We start from the raw sequence: 15,758 nt of genomic DNA on the forward strand, positions 1-15,758 counted from the left end.
TATACATAAAGTACAAAAGGATATAAGAAACCAAACCACAAATGAACAGAGAACTGCGAACTACTACGAGCGTTCGCACCAATTCGCATCAATAAAGAAAATAGCGAATGAACAGTTGTTTGGGAAATGCTGCGAACATTTGCACCGATTCGCAGTTACTTCATTATTAATGCGAAAGTGGTTTTGGTACAGATTCAGCTTCCATCATTCCTAGCCCTTGAATAATTCTATTAAAGGTTGTCTCAGGAAGGGCCTTTGTGAATATGTCAGCTAACTGATCAGCGGATCTTACGAAATGTATCTCGACATTGCCATCTTCCATGTGATCCTTGATGAAGTGATACCTTAGTGCTATATGTTTCATCTTGGAGTGCTGCACTGGATTGTGACAAATGCGAATTGCACTTTCAGAGTCACAGTAAAGAGGGATTCGCATACTCAAGCCATAATCACGAAGCTGGCTTTGAATCCAAATGACCTGAGATGTGCACGAAATTGCAACTATGTATTCTGCCTCAGCTATTGATAATGATACGCATGTTTGTTTCTTAGATTGCCAACTAACTAATTTTCCATCAAGAAATTGGCATCCACCAGTTGTGCTTTTTCTATCTAGGCCACACTCACCAAGATCCGAATCCGAAAACGCTTGAACGAAGTAGCCTGAGTTCGCAGGATACCATATGTCTAAAGATGAAGTTCGTTTTAGGTATCTGAAAATATTTTTCACTGCCACCATATGAGGTTCACGAGGGTTTTCTTGGAACCTTGCACAATAAAAAATAGGAAACATAATGTCTGGTCTACTAGCTGTTAGATACATTAAGGAACCAATCATCTGACGATAAAGGGCAATATCTGCAGCTGGTTTTTCCAGAGATGGTGTGAGTTTCGTTCTGAATGCCATTGGAACCTTCACTTTAGAGTCACCTATCATCCCAAACTTAGAGTGAAAAGTTTCCGTATATGCTTCCTGATTAATGAAAATACCTTCTGGTCCCTGCCTTATATTCAATCCAAGGAAAAAGTTAATAGGACCCATTGAGCTCATCTCAAACTTAGTTTCCATCAACTTTCAGAATTCATCTGTGAGGCTGGGATTAGTAGATCCGAAGATGATGTCATCAACATAAATTTAGATGATCATCAAGTGGTCACCCTCTTTCTTACGAAAGATGGTTGGATCAACCGAACCTTGTTTAAACTTAGACATTTTAAGGAAGCGAGTAAGAGTTTCATACCAGGCTCTCGGAGCTTGCTTCAAGCCATAGACTGCCTTGTCCAAAATATAGCAGTGATCGGGATACTTTTCATTCATTAATCCAGGTGGTTGTTCAACTTATACAGTCTCTTCTAATTCTCCATTTAGGAAAGCACATTTAACATCCATCTGGAACACTTCGAAGTTCTTATGTGCAGCATATGCGAGGAATATGTGAACTGATTCCAACCTTGCAACAGGTACGAAGGTTTCTTCGTAGTCGATACCCTCTTCTTGGCAATATCCCTTAACCATGAGTCTCTCTTTGTTTCTTAAAACATTTCCTTCTTTGTCCAATTTGTTGCGAAACACCCATTTCAAACCAACCATAGATGCATCCGGTGGAGTGGGAATCAATCTCCAAACCTTATTTCTTTCGAACTCATTGAGTTCGTCTTGCATTGCCTGTACCCAATCGGAGTGATCAAGAGCAGTATTAACAGTTTTAGGTTCTATCTTGGAGACAAACGAATTAAACATGCAGTATTCCACTTAAGAGAATAAAGCAGTCTGTTCTGCTTTCAGTTGAGACCTTGTAAGAACTCCTGTAGACGATTCACCTATCACTTGTGCTTTCGGATGATATCTGGTCCATTTCATTAGTGGAGGTTAGTTCGGATCATAAGATGGATCTAATTCAGCGTTCACATCTTCGAATTCTGATTGAACATCTGTATTATCATTCGCTTCTGTATTCTCCCCCTCGAATGATGAGTGAATTTCAAAGACTGGATGCTCTTCTTCCCCCTCTACTGTACGTTCGTGTGCAACGTTTAAAGGCGAACCCTCCCCCTAGAGAGGATCATTGGATTTCTGTGGTGCAGAAGGTTCCTCCTGAGGACTTGTATTGGAGTTAGAAGACTCCCCCTGGGCTGGAGTGCTTTGGTTTTGAGGCACGTTCGTAGTTGATGGCTGATGATCCATGTCTTTCGTAGCTTCATCAATTATCTTCTTCAATTCATCGACCTTGTTGTCAGCTGCTTTCGCTTCAGAATTGATGGCCTTCTCAGGTTCATCAAAAAGGAGAATGAATTCTTCATATAGATGAGCCAATGGAATTGTCACTTGGTTCGTTTGAGGAAAGATAGCTTTCGTTTGACAGTCATTCGCTTGAGTTCTTTTTAAGTAATTATCATTGAAAGTGACATAGTGGGTTTCCTCAATCCTTTTGGATCGTTTTTTTAGAACCCTATATGCTTTTGATGTCAGCGAATATCCCTGAAAAATGCCTTCGTCATCCTTCTCATCAAACTTGTTTCGTTGTTCCTTGGAATTGAAAATAAAACACCTGGAACCGAAAACATGAAAGGATTTGACATTAGGTTTTCGTTAATTGGTGATTTCATAAGGAGTAATAGAGAATCTTTTATTAAGAAAATATCTATTTTGAGTGAAACAGGCAGTGGTAACAGCATCAGCCCAGAAGTAAAGAGGCAGGTTTGCAAACGAAAGCATGGTCCTAGCAGCTTCACATAGTGAACTGTTTCGTCTTTCAACGACCCCGTTTTGCTGTGGAGTATAGGGAGCATAGAAATTGTGAGAGACTCCCTTATCAGTAAGAAATTCGTCGACCGCTTGGTTCTTGAACTCCAGACCATTGTCACTTCGAACATTGTGAACCACCTTTCGCAGTTGTAACTCAATTTGCTTGATAAAATCTTTGAGCTTAGGAGTTGCTTCGGATTTCTGCTTAAGGAAGAACACCCAAGTGAAACGAGAAAAATCATCCACATTTACGAGAATATACTTATTACTGCTAATACTGTCGATTGTAGATGGACCACAGAGATCAATGTGAAGTAGTTCGAGTGGCTCAATAACCTTTGTGTTCACTATAGTTGGATGACTTTTCCTGCTTTGCTTTCACAATTCACAGGCAGCACATAAAAGATCCTTGTCATATTTCAAGAGGGGAAGACCTCGCACATGATCACCAAGAACCAGCTTGTTGATGTATTTGAAATTAAGGTGCGAAAGTCTCATATGCCACAACCAACTATCGTCTATAGCAGCTTTAGTGAGTAGACAAATAGAAGGCTTCCCTCGAATCGGATTGATGTTCAAAGGATACATCTCGCCTTTGTGTTTGGGTTTAAGCAGCACTGTTTTCATATTCTTTTCGATATTTTTAGATCCTTCATCGTATAACGAGACCTTTAATTCTGTACCAACAAACAACTGCGAAACACTTATCAAATTGTGTTGTAGTCCTTCAACATATGCCACTTTGCGAATAGAGAATTCGCCATTTGTTATCATTCCATAACCTTTAATTTCCCCAAGAGCATTATAATCAAACTTCACTAGACCACGATTTTGTAGTTCCCTGTATTCTCTCAGCTCCTCCTTTCTTCATGTCATGTGACGCAAAAAGCCACTGTCGATATACCATTCCGTATCAAACAGTTCGTCACAAATAACCTACAAAAATTAAGCAAATTTAGGAACCCAAAGGTGTTTGGGTCCTTGTGAGCCTTTTACAGTAACTGGATAAGCAATAGAGAGATCAATTAAGTAAGTTCGTTTTATTAAGATTGTTTGGTCTTTCTTCTTTATTGTGAAAACCTTAATACGATCATCTTTCAAGTTAGTTTGTTTTTGTTTTTGTTTTTTTTATTCTTATTGGATTTAAAATAGACTTTCGTTCTTCCTCCTTTGATTTGAAAGGAATGTGAGACTCTGAAACAACCTTCGCTTTCCCTTTATCTTGTCGTGAGAGTTTAGAAGAGTGCGAAACTTCTGGTTTAGAAACGAAGGTGGTTTTGGGATATGATTTGAGACTTGAATGAGAGGTAGTTTTTGAGACAGTGGATCTATGATGAACTGTGTGCTTCGGATCATGAGGGCTTTGAGATTGATGAGGTGAAACGCCTTTCGAATTAGCATGTGAATAGACCTTTTGGCTTTTGGAATTGGCATTTGATCCAACATTCGTCTGAGGATGGGAACGTTTTTCATGATGAACGTAGTTCGGATTACTTGACTTCCAAAATTGCTTTCGTTCCCTCAGATTTTTCTTGTACCTGGCATTTCGTTGATGTTTTTGTGTTGTGAACCGTTCAGCAGATTTGTGAACATTCGTTTTTGCCCTTGTCTTTCGCACAGGAGTGTCTTCTGCGGAATTGTTAGTGGGATATTCCTGGGTTCCACTGGAACTTCCCTTTTCGTAGGTGGCACTCACCTTATTTAGAGGTTCAGCTACATACCTTTCTTTAACTCTCTAGGAAGTCTTTTCAGAAAGACCTACAGTTTTGTCTGCATTGTCAATTGAGGCGAACCAAAAGTAGTCATCACACCCATCAGCATTATCAGTTTCAACTAAGTGTGTTAGTTTAACTGTTTGACATTTAGTCACACCATTGAGAGTGAAGACTTGTTTAGGTGTCGTTTGGACCTTTGGAAAGACAGTCGCATTTTCCTTTAGAACTTTTGGATTACTTTGAGAAAGATGTGCGAATTCAACTGAATTTTCTGAAAATGAGAGCTTTCTCTTTTTCATGTTTGCTTTTAAGGAATTGCAAACAATCAACCTCGTCTTCTACAGAGATTTCACTCATCTCACTGTCCTCATCGAATTCAGAGGTATTTTTAACATTTAATTTATTGTCTGAACTCAATTTCGAACTCAATGAATCAAATTTCTGTACAGTTTCGGTTTTGATATTTAATCGATGATTTTCATTTAGTAACTATCTCAGCATGTCCTTGTGGTCTTTGGACTGAATATATGATTCAATTTTGTCAAGACCAATTTTATAAGCCTCTGAGGTTTCATCTGATGACACGATAGATTCACATTGAAAACAATCAGCATCAATTTCATCTTCTGTTAATTCTAAAAATGGCAAGATCATTTTATGAATTTTCTTACCAATTTCACAATCCAAATGTAATTGAGTGATATTAAAATAAAGCCTCTTAGCAATTAAAAAAAATGTTACGTTGTTTCAAAAGCTTTAAATTGTCTCTGTGTAAATAAATAAACTCATCCCTAGACCTAGAAAGCTCGGACTCAATCTTCTCAATCCACATCCTCCGGTCCTCACTTTTTGATGACACCCTACTGATTTGATCGTTTAGGTTAGAATTTGATAGGCGTGTTTGTTTTAAACTATCACTTATACTTGAAAAGGTAAATTTTAAGTCGTTTAATTCAGTTTCATAATTAGATACAGGAACATTAAGAGATTCAAGAATGGAATGTACCTTATTAATCAGCTGATCACATTCGTTGATTTGTGCAAGACTTGGCTTCGCAGCAGCAATTGTCATCTCTTTTTCTATTCACTTCTCCTTGTCCTTCATCTGTAGCATACCCTTGCATTTGTGACACGCCATTTGTCACCACAAAGCATTTTCCACCCGTATGTGAACCCTCTTCATTTGCCACAAAGCTTTTTCCATGAGTGGGCTTTCTAACTTCTTCATCCTCAGAATCAGTGGACCACACTTCCACTCCACCAAACTCATCTTCATCAGTATTTCCCTGCACAACCAAAGTAGGCATAGCGTTATCAGCTTTCTTTTTCGGCTTGATTTCCTCAAGCTTGCGAAGATCGTACGCCTCATCATCCTCTCCATCCTTCTTGTCGTTCATTCTCCTCAGCATGCATTCCTTTGCCAAATGATTCTTACCGTGACAATAGTTGCAATCATAACCTGAATCACCTGCAAGATTTTTCTCTTTCTTATCTTCTTCCTTCTGGAAGCCATTCGCTTTATCTTCTTTCACCTTTTCTGAACTATAGCTTCCCTGCCAATTTTGGTTTTTGCTAGAGGGAAACTTTTTTCTTTTTGGATCTCCTAGGATTCGACACCATTAGAGCGAACTCTTCATTTGTGAGTTCACAGTCAGAAAGGTTAGACTCAGCATCGTCATCCGCAACTTGCTTTCCTTTTGCAACTAGAGCCAACGTACCCATGCCAGACACAACTTTCGTTTCTTTGGTCACTTCACTTTCGTGTGACTTCAAGATCCCTACGAGTTTTGCCAAGGTGTAATTTTTGAACTACTCGTGAGCTTTCACCGTTGAGACCACTGCCATCCACTCCGACCTTAATCCATTCATGAATGTTACCTTCTGCTCGATGATTTCTCTTCCAATCCCGTACTTCATCATCCTGCTCAGAAGATGATTGTAGCGATTAAACGTTTGACTCATATTTTCATTAGCCTTTTGTGCAAAAGCACCAACTTCAAACAACAAGAGCGTTTGAGTAGAATGCTCCAGATCTGCGTCTGTCGAATAAAGCTCTTTAATCCGGTCCCATATGGCTTTGGCAGTATCACAGGAACTCACATACGAAATGTATCAGCCTGCAATGCGAATCTAATGATTCTCATTGCTTTAATGTTGCTCTGCAGCTTGTCTCTCTCATCTTGAGGAACTTCTTTGACATCAAGAAGAAGTTGATTGAGGTCAGTCTGGGTTTTAATCACCCTTCTTGTTCCAAAATGAACAAAAGCTCTAATAGTAATGGCTTGCCAGATCAAGTAACCATTATCTTCTAAACCTAGGACATAATCTTCAAAGTGAAGGGCCCAGACTTCATAATCGTTGGGAAAGAGAATGGGAATCCTTGTTGTAGATCCAATATTGTTGATGGAATTTATTTGCGAGTCTTCGTGCAACATTTTAACAAGATCTTCGAAACATGTTTCAGAATCAGACGTGTAAAAACTTAGGGTAATATTGAGATCCCAATAACAGCGTCAAGAACACAGAGATGACGACTGAAAAAGATCTAATATCAGCGGAAACCCTAATAGCTTCTTTTAACAGAAGAGATGTGTATAGATTACACAGTCTCCTTCTCTGATACCAATTGTAAAGATTAAAATTGTAATGATCTATAAGAGTCAAATAGGTATAGCAATAACACAATAATAATCAAACAGATGTTGAATGATTAAAAGTCACGTCTCACTTGAACTCGATGAAGAATTTCAACTGTAGAGGCGTGCTAGGGTTACAAGATGAATAAAAGAGTTAACAAAAATAAGATGCATGCATGCACCATATATACTCTAACCCTAGAATTAAATACGGGAGGACATGCTCAACCCGTTTACAAAACAGACTAATTACAAAACCCAATGACGCAACAACTAAATACTCAACAATCTTGAATAAATGCGGTGAAAAAAGAGGGAAAAAAAGAAAGAAAAAAGAATGTCCATCTCAACAACTCCTTCTTCACTTTCTCTTAAACAAACTTAATCCATCTTGTTTTCTTTTTGCGTGTTTGAATAATACATTCTAACAAAATACACTCTCATTCTTGAAAGAGGTTTGAATAATACATACTTCCATAATAGGCTCTCGTTCTTGAAAGACTGGATATCTAAAACATTATGAATGGGCCATGTCTAAAAACATTCTGTTAGAATACACTATGATTTGTGAAAAAGAATCTGCAATAATATTAAAAAAATTTAAAGTCCAAAGATTTTGTTATAAAAAAAACTACCAAAATATTTAACATGTACACATCATGTTAATTAATGTTAAAACACAATAAGAATGTATGTAACAAATAGTGATGAAGGTGAAATACAATTTTCAACAATAAGTCAGAACACGACCAAATAATTATATTATATAACAGAACTTTTCGCTAATTATGAATTATGACTTCATAAAATACATTACCATCTTGTTATATATACAACAAAGTAAACAAAATATAAAACAAACTCCCATTTTGATCAATATTGTATATAAATTATAAGTTAAAAACCTATATATATATATATATATATATATATATATATATATATATATATATATATATATATATATATTAACATGAAAGAAGTAAGAGTGATGGAAGGGAAATACACTTGATCCCCAACAAGTGCAAGCATCCTACTATCTTTTTAGTATGTTTTCTTTCAATCTGCTTCCCTTTTATAAGCAATTCAAAAAAAATGTATTTTGCAAATAACAAATAATTATTATAAACTGTACAAATTAATACCTTACCAGTTCAAGACTTGCTTAGAACCTTCTTTAGGACATTACATCAAACATGTTGGGTGCCTATTCCATCATAGTAAAACCACAAAATTTGTTATATGTAAGTTGAGGAAAAACAGTAAACGTGACTTGAAGTGGAGTAAAGAAAAAAACCATAAGAGATAATTTTTGGAATCCAAATTTATTAAAGACCGACATAGGAGGGTGTAGTCACAAAGAAAAAAGAAAATCATTGTGAATAAAAATTTACATAAAACAGATTTAACATGTGAGACTAATGACAATTTTACCTGAGAAGATGAAGACCGAAATTGGAGGGTGGCCGATGGTGTTGGCGACAAGCTCGGCGAGAGGAAACATCGGCAAGTTCGTCGTCCTATTTTTGTCGAATTTATAGAATATTCGGCGACAGTGAACGAGCCAAGAATTTCATCATTATGGTGTAGGCGATTGTGAACCTGCGACTGCAAGCAATGGTGTTGGGAGGGACGACACTGTTGCCAATTGTTTTAGATGTTAGAAATTTGGGTAAGAAACAACACTTGGAATGTAACAGCCCAAAAATAGTGATAAAATTTTTCATTGAAAGACTATTAATTTCATTCATTAATTATTCCAAAAACCATCACGAAAAATATATAATATCCAAAATATATTTCATCATTTCAGGCTCTTCCCTTTCGAATCAAAAGTACATGAAACCATAAACATAAACTGTAAACACAAAGCTTAGTTAGCTCCCCAAAGTACCACATACCAAAACATGCAACTGGGCTTACCCCTAAGGTATATTCCAACCAGATATACATATATGAGCCCAACCTTGGGGCCTTTCCCTGGGGTGTATTTCGACCTGATCAACACATATGGGCAGCGGCCTGGGGCCTCACCATGGGGTATCTTTCAACCCAATAATACAATAGTGGGCCCCGCCCTGGGGTTTATTTCAACCCGAACATATAATAGTGGGCCCTGCCCTGGGTTTTATTTCAACCCATCATACAACCACATATAAACCACATAACAGCTATCATCCTAGATAACACAATAACAGGTCGGCATTGGTGCCTTCAACCCATGGGTACAGTGAGAAGATTCACCTCACAAACCAATGACAAAGTGAAACAACACGCTGCTCCGAAACTAACTCCACCAGTCACCTTTAAAAATACAGTGACCAAAACTCATAATACATATCAAAATACCCCTAGGTCAAACTTTGGTCAAAGTAAAAAGTCAAAATTCAACCCATCTAGTCGCCACATCGTGGCCTCCTTGGCCACATCGTGGCCGCAAACCGTCAAAACAAGCGGGTTTGGACCAAGTCACCACGTCGTGGTAACCTCAACCACGTTGTGGCAATGCGTCTGGGCAGGTTAAACCATTAAGTCCTTTTCCTTCAACTACAAAAACTCCAATGCTCAGATATGGTCCTTCCCATGGTCTTGATGGGTAAAGTTTTCAACTTTATCCCTCAAACCCTTCCATAAGCCAAAGTCCCAAACCCAACCATTAATGGTGACTTAATTCATCAAGATTCTTATTAAGCCCCAAATCCTTAGAGTTGCACCTCTAAAGTTTCCAGAATGGATTCACACTCGAAAGTAACCTTAAAAATTATGGCTTTATGGACTTGTATGACTAATACATGCCTTTTCCATTATAGGTAAAAAATAGGGTTTAATGACTAAAATCCCATGCATGACATCAAAACTTGATTATAATCCAGATCCAAGACACTAAATGCTCCATTTGTCCTGTAGATTCATAAAGTTGCAAAATTTATGAGATCCCATCACTTAATTCCATCTAAATCATGAAAAATGGGACAAAAACAAGATATCTAGAAACATGGCAAGAAAATTTTGAGTCTTGGGCACTCACCAAGGTCTAAGAGATAAGCTTAGTTGAAGAAATGATGCTTGTCAAGTAACCACCTCACCAAAAGCTTCCTTCTCCTTCTAAATCACTAAAAAGAACCAAGAATGAGCTCACAACTTCAATGGAGGCTAGGTTTAGGGTTTCTAAGGTTGGGAGGAAGATGGAGGCTAAAACCCTACCTTAATATTCCTTATATAGGGTCCAAGACTCGAAATTAGTGTTTTCACTTAAAACACCTGCCACGTTATAGTTCCCAAAGACCATGTTGTGATGGGACATTTAAATCCCACTGTCTAAACTGGTACGCCAAATTATGGTGATGCTCAGATGCTCCACCACATCGTGGCCACCCCTTTTAAAGAAAATACAGGAAAGTTGATTCATACCTAGACCGGATGTTACCAATCTCCCTCACTTAAATTAGACTTCATCCTCTAAGTCCTCATCTACAAATAACTGAGGGTAGTGCTCTCACATTTCCGTCTCAGACTCCCAGGTCCATTTGAAACCTTTCTGATGTTGCCACTAGACTTTGACCAAAGATACCACCTTGTTGTGCAAGGCCTTTGTCTTCCTATCCAAGATCGTAACTGGTCTCTCAACATAATTCAGATCATCAACCTAAATATCATCCAAAGGAACAACCGCCAAAACACCAGTCACACACTTACGAAGCTGAGAAACATGGAAGGTGTTGTAGATTTGACTGAGCTCATCATACAAATCCAGTCGGCATGCAACCTTGCCCACTCGGGCGGTAATCCTCAAAGGACCAATGAACCGGGGGCCCAGCTTTCCCTGCTTTCATAATCGGATGACACCTTTCCAAGGTGACACCTTGAAAAGCACCAAGTCCCCCAGTTGAAACTCGAGATCCGAACATCATTGGTCTGCATAACTCTTTTGTAGATTTTACGTGACTCGCAACCTATTGCGCACCTAATGAATCAACTCATTAGTCTTGAGTACCACATCAGTACTCCCCATGACCCGATGTCTGACCTCGCCCCAGCAAACCGGGGTCCTGCACCTCCTCTCATACAACATCTCAAACGATGGTCGGTCAATACTGGCATGATAATTGTTATTGTAAGGGAACTCGGCCAGTGGAAGATAAGTATCTTAACTTCCTCCAAAATCTAAAACACGTGCCCGGAGCATATCTTAGAGCGTTTGAATCGTCCGCTCACTCAGACCGTCAGTTTGGGGGTGGTATGTTGTACTAAAATGCAACTGTGAAACTTCCTCCAAAATCTAGAAGTAAAATGAACATCCTGGTCTAAAACCACTGAAACTGGCACTCTATGCCGAACCACCACCTCCCGAATATAGATGCCGGCTAGCTTCTCAGCAGATATACTCTCGTAAAATGGTATGAAATGAGCACTCTTGGTCAGCCTGTCAACAATGACCCATAGAGAATCAACTCCACATGCTATCCTTGGCAGCTTTGTGATGAAATCCATGGTAATATCTTCCCACTTCCGTATGGGAGTGGGTAACGGTTGCATCTTGACATGGGATCTCTGATGTTTGGCCTTGACTCTCCTGCAAGTCAGGCACCGCTCGACAAACCATGTAATTTCCCTCTCCATACAGGGCACCAATAACTCAACTTCAGATCTCGATACATCTTTGTGACCCCCGGGTGGATTGAAAATTTTGACTTATGTGCCTCCTCCAGAACTGTTTGTCTCACCCGACCAGTACTCGAAACCCAGGCACTACCACACTGAGTCAAACAACCCTCGACTATCTCTGAAAAATAAAGGAATATGTCCTCTGATTCGCTCGGTTTTTCAATTCTCTTTTTTCAATCCCTCCACCTGAGCCTTTTTGATTAAATCCAACAAAGGCGAAGTAACAACCATTCTCAAATAAATATCCCTGGTAGGAGCACCCACTGCCTTGCGGCTTAGAACTTCGGCCACCACATTGGCCTTCCCAGGGTGGTACAGAATCTTGTAATCATAGTCCTTAACTACATCCAGCCACCTCCTCTGACGCATATTCAAATTCGGTTGATCCATCAAGTACCTCAAACTATTGTGGTCAGTGTCAATAGTACACTTAACCCCATATAGACAGTACCTCCAAATGTTGAGGGAAAAAACCACATCCCCCAACTCCAAATCATGCGTAGGATAATTCGCCTCATGAGGCTTCAACCGCCTCGAAGTTTAAGCAATCACATGACCCTTCTGCATAAGAACAACTCCCAAACCCGAAATAGAGGCATCACAATAAACCACAAAATCATCCAAACCCTCGGGAAGTGTGAGAATCGGGGCCTCGCACCATCTCTGCCTTAGAGTCTCAAAATCCAATTGCTGATCAGGCCTTCACCGAAAAGCCACATTCTTCTTTGTCAAGTGGATCAAAGGTACTAAAATCTTGGAGAAATCCTGGATAAATCTCTGATAATACCCTGCGAGGCCTAGGAAGCTCCAAATCTCATATGGGGTCCTCGGAAGCTCCAAATCTCATATGGGGTCCTCGGAACCTCCCATCGCATCACAGCCTCGATCTTGGCCGGGTCGATTAATATACCCCTCTAGTTGACAGTGTGCCCTAAGAACTACACCTTGCACAACCAGGACTCACATTTAGAAAATTTGGCATAAATTCTCTCCCTCCTTAGGTTCTCCAACACCTCTCACAAGTGCTCCTCATGTTGTTCTTTGGTCTTAGAGTAGACTAGAATATCATCTATGAATACTATCACTAACCAATCCAGTATCGGCCTACAAACCGGGTTCGTGATATCTATGAATGTTGTCGATGCATTAGTGAGCCCGAAAAGCATCACCACGAACTCGTAATGACCATAGTGAGTAGCGAAGGTTGTCTTCTTCACATCATCATCCATGACCCTCATCTGATGGTAACCTGATCGCAAATCAATCTTGGAAAACCAAGATGCACCCTGAAGCTGGTCAAATAAATCGTCAATCCAAAGGAGTGGGTAACGGTTCTTCACCGTTAACTTATTCAACTCCCGATAGTCAATACACATCATGTGTAAACCGTACTTATTCTTCATGAATAGGATCAGTGCTCCCCAAGGTGAGATACTCGAATGAATAAATCCTTTGTCTAACAGCTCCTAAAGCAACGTAGATAACTCCTGCATCGGTGGTGGTGCCAAGGGATACGGTGCCTTGGCTATTGGAGCCGCGCCAGGAACCAGATCAATCTAAAACTCAACCTGCCTCTCATAAGGCACTCCTGGAAATTCCTCAGGAAATATATCGGGGAAATCTCGAATAATAGGCACCCCACTCAACTCCGTTGTGACCTCAACTTGAGTGTCTGCAACATAAGCTACGAACCTTGAACACCCCTATTGAATATATCTCATGGACCTCTTATCTGAACAGATAGTCGGCCCATGTGAAGCTCCCTCGCCAGGAATAACCAGTTCTCCCTTACTTAGGGTTCGATCTCTCACTAGTTGACACTCACAGTCAATCATGGCCATGTTGGGGCCTAACCAATCCATCCCAATGATAACCTTCGATCCTCGCAGCGGAATCGAAACCAAATTAATAGAGTATCTCTCACTAAACATATTCAGGACACACACATGATGGACCCTCGACTACAAGCAATTGTGTTGGGATGGCCGGTTGCATGTTTTGGTACAATTATTCAATTGTTGCAAAAACCATCACGAAATATATAATATCCGAAATATCATAGTACAAATATTCAATTATGCAAATCATGAGGGGATGATGATGTGCCATCACGCCAGGCCCTTCCCTTTCAAATTGGAAGTACCTGAAACCTTAAACATTATAAGCACAAAGCTTAGTGAGTTCCACAAAGTACCACATACCAAAACATGCAATTGGGCTTAACCATGGGGTATATTCCCACCCGATATACATATATGGGCCCAGCCCTGGGGCCTCGCCCTGGGGCCTCGCCCTGGGGTGTATTTCACCCCGGTCAACACATATAGGCCCCACCCTGGGGTATCTTTCAACCCAATCATACAATAGTGGGCCCCGCCCTGGGGTCAATTTCAACCCAAACATATAATAGTGGACCCCGCCCTGGGGATTATTTCAACCCATCATACAACCATATATAAACCAAATAACAACTATCATCCTAGATAACATAATAATGGGCTGGCATTGGGGCCTTCGACCCATGGATACAGTGAGAAGACTAACATCATAGACCGATGAAAAACTGAAACAACACATTGCTCCCAAATTAACTCTACCAGTCACCTTTAAAAATACAGTGACGAAAACTAAGAATACAGATCAAAATACCCAAAACACCCCTAGGTCAAACTTTGGTCAAAATCCAGGTCAAAGTCAAAAGTCAAAAGTCAACCCAGCTAGTCGCCACGTCGTGGCCGCAAACTGTCAAAAGCAGGCGGGTCTGGACCAAGTCACCACGTCGTGGCGACCTCAACCATGTTGTGGTGATGCTTCTAGATAGTTTAAACCATTAAGTCCTTTTCCTTCAACTACAAAAACTCCAAGGCTCAGATATGGTCATTCCCATGGTCTTGATGGGTAAAGTTTCCAACTTTATCCCTCAAACCCTTCCATAAGCCAAAGTCCCAAACCCAACCATTAATGGTGACTTAATGCATCAAGATTATCATTAAGCCCTAAACCCTTAGAGTTGCACCTTTAAAGTTTGCAGAATGGATTCACACTCCAAAGTAACCTTAAAAATTGTGGCTTTATGGACTTGCATGTCCAATACATTCATTTTCCATTTTAGATCAAAAATAGTGTTCAATGACTAAAATCCCATGCATGACATCAAAACCTGATTATAATCCAGATCCAAGACACTAATTGCTCCATTTGACTTGGAGATTCATAAAGTTGCAAACTTTATGAGATCTCATCACTTAAGTCCATCTAAATCATGGAAATTAGGACAAAAATAAGAGATCTAGCAGCATGGCAAGAAAGGTTGAGTCTTGGGCACTCACCAAGGTCCACGAGATAAGCTTAGCTGAAGAAATGATACTTGCCAAGAAACCACCTCACCAAAAGCTTCATTCTCCTTCTAAAATCACCAAAAAGCACCAAGAATGAGCTCACAACTTCAATGGAGGCTAGGGTTACGATTTTTGAGGTTGGGAGGAAGATGGAGGCTGAAACCCTAGCCTTAATGTTCCTTATATAGGCTCCAAGACCCGAAATTAGGGTTTTCAATTAAAACACCTGCCACGTCGTGGTACCCAAGACCACGCCATGGTGAGTCATTTAAATATCGTGATCCAAACTGATACGCCACATCATGGTTATGCTCCACCACATCGTGGCCACCCCCTTTAAAGAAAATACAAGAAAGTTGATTCATACCTGGACTGAATGTTACACCCATGAACCGGGATCAACCTTTTAGGGGTCTTCATTTACTTATTGTACAAATCGAGCTTTTAAACCACAATAGTAACTATTAAACATGGTAAGTACACCCTTTTCGCTTGTAAGTAAGTTTAAACCACCGAATCGACATTCAAAAGCCATTTGTGAAGAAATACTCTGACGAGAACAAGGTAAGAAGAGAAAAATATATGTGAGATTAGGTTCAATGCACCCTATATTTGAAACTCGATTATGCCACATAAGATCCAACATGGCTTTCACATC

Source organism: Lactuca virosa, chromosome 4 (assembly GCF_052849685.1).
Source record: "Lactuca virosa cultivar CGN04683 chromosome 4, Lactuca_virosa_CGN04683_v6, whole genome shotgun sequence".
Lineage (NCBI taxonomy): Eukaryota > Viridiplantae > Streptophyta > Magnoliopsida > Asterales > Asteraceae > Lactuca > Lactuca virosa.